Genomic DNA, 4750 nt, shown 5'->3' with positions numbered 1-4750 from the left:
TTTTTTTATATAAAAGATAGGTTTGTTAGCAATAAGTAAAAATGGGTTGAAGGTAAGGGATGAGCTTGAGTTAGGAAATGTGATAGGGAGTGTCGGGAGTGACGAGGGAATAAGTGAAGGAAGGAGTGGCTCTGCAGACAAGGGATGCGATATGAAAACGCATGGTGAAGTGGTTTAATTTTCTTCGAGGATAAGTTGGACGAAAATGGAATGAGAGTTTTTTAGGGTAGTCAGATTGCTTTATGCGTAAATAGAAGAGCTTGTGTTAGGGTTGGAAATTGTAAGAAGGTTTAAGGTAGAGCTGGGTGTGCCATGGTTGTGTGTGTCACCATGGCTGTTCAACATGTACATAGATGAGGTAGAGAGGTAAATGCGAGGGTGATAGGCAGTGCATTGGAGATGGTTATTGAGAATGTTGGGGAAGTGTAAGATGAGGCAGTTGTTGTTTGCTGATGTCAATTCTCTTGTGACTGAGTTAGAGGAGGGTGTAAGGCAGTTATCAACGAAGTCTTGTGATGCGGTATGTGGTATGAGGAAAATGAAAACAAATGGTAGAAATAAAGTGATGAGGTGTACAAGGAGTGAAGGTGGCAGTAAGTTGGAGGTACGAGCATTTAGGGGTCAAATGTAAAGGTAAATTGTAGAGCGAATGAAGCCAGTAAATGTCTGGGTGAATAGAAAATTCATATCTAGGGATGGAAAAAGAGAGAACATTAAGTGAATTTTTTTTTATGCCTACGACACAGTACAGGGCAAAGACTTGAAATTTAAGAGACAGAAAAGAGGAATTTAAATGCAATTATGACAAATTGAGAAACTATTAAGTGAGGGAGAGCTGGGGTGGAAAGGGAATTGGCATGTAGGATTGATGAAATAATACTAGATAAGTTTGAGAATATAGAAAAAACGAGGGAAGAAATCCTATCAAAAAGAGTGTTGAGGGTAGAGACGAATGGAGGGAACTTGAGAGTAGACCAAGAAAGGAATGGATGGATAAGGTGAATGGGGCCTTGTGTAAAAGGGGAATGTCTGTTGAGTAGGGGAGGGAGAGGACAAAAGATTGGTGTAAATGGAGAAAGTAAATGGATGAAAAAATGACGGGATACGAACGGATTTGTCCTTATGTATGCACGAACGTACATATGTATGTATGTATGTATGTATGTATGTATGTATGTATGTATGTATGTATGTAAGTATGCATGTATGTATGTATATATATACTGTATGTATGTATGTATGTATGTATGTATGTATGTAAGTATGCATGTATGTATGTATATATATACTGTATGTATGTGTATATATGTATGTATGTATGTATGTATGTATGTATGTATGTATGTATGTATGTATGTATGTATGTATGTATGTATGTATGTATGTATGTATGTATGTATGTATGTATGTATGTATGTATGTATGTATGTATGTATGTATGTATTAATGTATGTATGTATTATGTAGGTATGTAGGTAGGTAGGTAGGTAGGTAGGTAGGTAGGTAGGTAGGTAGGTAGGTAGGTAGGTAGGTAGGTAGGTAAGTAAGTAAGTTCAAACCTGTCGAGAGTTTGGAGTGGGAAGGGTGGCTGCATGGGAGCTTGCTCGAAGAGACTGTGAGGAGTGGCGCCGGCGTGTGAGTAAAGCAACTCGCTTCCTGGCGTTTGCCCCCAGTTGATGATAATGATGGTATGTATGTACGTACGTATGTGTGCACGCATGTACGTATGTATGCATGTATGTACGTATGTATCTATGTATGTATGTATGTATGTATGTATGTATGTATGTATGTATGTATGTACGTACGTATGTATGTATGTATGTATGTATGTATGTATGTATGTATGTATGAATGTATGTATGTATGTATGTATGTATGTATGTATGTATGTATGTATGTATGTATGTATGTATGTATGTATATGTATGTCTATAAGTACGTATGTTTGCATGCATGTGTCAATGTATCATGCTTCCCGTGGCGTATAGGTTTACTTTTTTCCAGAGGAAATTTTCATCTCCTAATATGTCGATGTCATTTTCATTTCTCACTTTATTACAACCCACAGTTCCAGAGTTTTCCTTTCCTCGATGTATAAAACCAAGTACATTGCTCGCCTCCTCTTCCTTACATTGCTCCTGCTCTCCCTCCTTCTCATTCTCACCATCCTCACACTCATCCTCATCGCCTTTCTCTTCATCTTCCTCTACTTCTTTCTTTTCTTCCTCGTTTTCCTCTTCCTCATGCTCCAACTCCTTCTCTTCCTCCCTCTCCTCATTTTCTTTTTCATCTCCTTCTTCACCTCTCCCCTCTCTTCTTCTTCTTCCTGTTTCTCCTCCTCTTCCTTACCCTCATATTTTTCCTTCACTCCTTCCTCTTTCTTGTCTTTCTTTCCTCCTACTCTTTCTTCTTCCTCATCTTCTTGCTCCTCCCTCCCTCCTCCAGTAATACTTCCTTCACCACCACCATTAACACCACTACCACCACCACCACCATTAACACCACTACCACCACCACCACCGCCACAACAATCGCCATATTCATTATCACTACCACCAACACCACAATTACCACCACTGCCTCGTCATGATCACCACCACCACCACATTTGCTATTCCTTGTCCTTTATGCTCTATCAGAAAACCCTTCAGCCGCTTTTTACGTTTCTTTGCTGCTTTCGCAATTTAGATCAAAAACTAGTAATACAGAGGTGACTAATCTTTGTTCCAATCTCTTTTCAGGTACGGTTTGGGAGTCTGAAAAAGACTTTAGGGGGGCTGAAGTGTAAGTATTTAATTTCCTTCAGTTTTCATGATGTATACACAGCGCACATGGTCGAACCATAACAATCAGAATCATGGTGGAAGACAAAAATAAGTTCATACATACATATTACCAAAACCATAAAATATCACATATACAAGTATACCCATGCAAACAAACGCTTACACACACAAATGCACACCGACACACACACACACACACACACACACACACACACACACACACACACACACACACACACACACACACACACACACACACACACACACACACACACACACACACACACACACACACACACTCTCTCTCTCTCTCTACTCGATGGCGCAGTGGTAGCGTTCGCGGCCGACACTACAGCGGGCCGAGTTCGAATCCCACCCAGGGCTGAAATAGTTTCAATATCGCTGCGTGAGCGAGGAGTTGTGTGTGTGTGTGTGTGTGTGTGTGTGTGTGTGTGTGTGTGTGTGTGTGTGTGTGTGTGTGTGTGTGTGTGTGTGTGTGTGTGTGTGCGCGCGCGAGTAAGGTCACAGCATTGCCCATAGATCAATTATATATGAGCTCTGAGCTCCCTTCCGGGAGGGGAACAGCTGTCGATCACGAGTCCAACGCATGATCCAAGACCATAGTGAATCACACACACACACACACACACAAACACACACATACGCACACGCACACACACACACACATACACACAAACACACACACACACATGCACACACACACACACATAAACACACACACACACACACACACACACACACACACACACACACACACACACACACACACACACACACACACACACACACACACACATCCACATGTACACATACATACACCGAGTCGGCACCCATGGAGTACGGACATGTGTTTGTGACCTTCTGCCTTCGGTGTGACAAGGCGCTTTGCAGCAGCCCGAGGTCAGCCTGTTGATTTCGCCCCTCTGTACTTAAGTAACATAACCTTCTTTTAGTACAGTCCTCTTTGTACGAGTACCGACCTAGTAAATAACACAAATTTAAACGGGGGTGCTTTTACTCACCACCTTCAGTAATTAACAAGATGGATGTAGTGACTAAGTGTTTACCGCAATCTGCGAGACGATGGGCAATTTGCAGGGATGGGGGAGTACAATCGTTTTATCGAGTTGACCTGTATTCACCTTATCTCAGTGTTGACGTTCACAAGAGATTTAGACTTTGTGGGTAAGGTCAAATTTCTTGTCTCCATCCCCAACACACCGCATCTATCATCGTGTGTGCGGTGCCAACTGTCGCTTCAACCACACCATTCAGACTGCCGACATCCTATGAGTGAGATTTTCATCTGCAACATCAGTAAAATAAAACACCAGCTAAATCTCACTCTAGCAACCAACAGACAGCCTTCAACATTGATTGGCATTTGAATTGTATTAGTATATAACAGATTAATTTTATTTACTGTATGATTCTACCCGACCTCCCGCGTCCCCTGCCTACATGATGGAAACATGGAGTAAGTTTACCCATGTGTACCGTCAGCTTCGACCCAGAAAATCATTCCTCTGAAGAAGCTCAAAAGCGAAACTGGTCAGGAATAAACTCGGAACTAGACCGTGTCTTCTTCCTTTTCCACTTTTCTTGCATATACATATACATACAGTATACATGTGATGGTGATGACGATGATATGGTTTAACGTCACAAACTACCCCCTATCGGAAGGCTAGGACGGTACCCCTCAAAGGGGACTTTGTAGCGTGAAATTTGATGAACCATGCCCTTGGTTCAACTTCGCCAGTGGTAGGATTCGAACCGCTATCCCCTCGAGTTTCCCTGCAAGTAACTACGCCCTAATGTGCTCAGCCAATATACTCGTATTAGGGTGATGCAAAAAGGGAATCAATATTTTGTTCCATTTTTGTAGGGAGACACTCTCCTATTGTATTCATATTTCAAAAGTTGTATGTAAGTTGTAT

General features: G+C 41.7%; 1 protein-coding gene across 2 annotated transcripts in view; it reads left to right on the top strand.

Moving 5' to 3' along the window:
• Positions 1-2751: 2751 nt before the first annotated feature.
• The window catches only part of LOC143020366 (irregular chiasm C-roughest protein-like), a 438384-nt gene continuing 436385 nt past the window's right edge, over positions 2752-4750 (top strand). For both annotated transcript variants that reach the window (XM_076176736.1, XM_076176738.1), the window contains exon 1: positions 2752-2787. The gene's annotated coding sequence lies outside the window, so the exon portion shown is untranslated. The remainder of the gene's footprint in view (positions 2788-4750) is intronic.

This window comes from Oratosquilla oratoria, chromosome 39 (genome assembly GCF_046742065.1).
Source record: "Oratosquilla oratoria isolate Oo_2021 chromosome 39, ASM4674206v1, whole genome shotgun sequence".
Taxonomy (NCBI): Eukaryota; Metazoa; Arthropoda; class Malacostraca; order Stomatopoda; family Squillidae; genus Oratosquilla; species Oratosquilla oratoria.
This window is presented reverse-complemented; position numbering and strand designations above follow the sequence as displayed.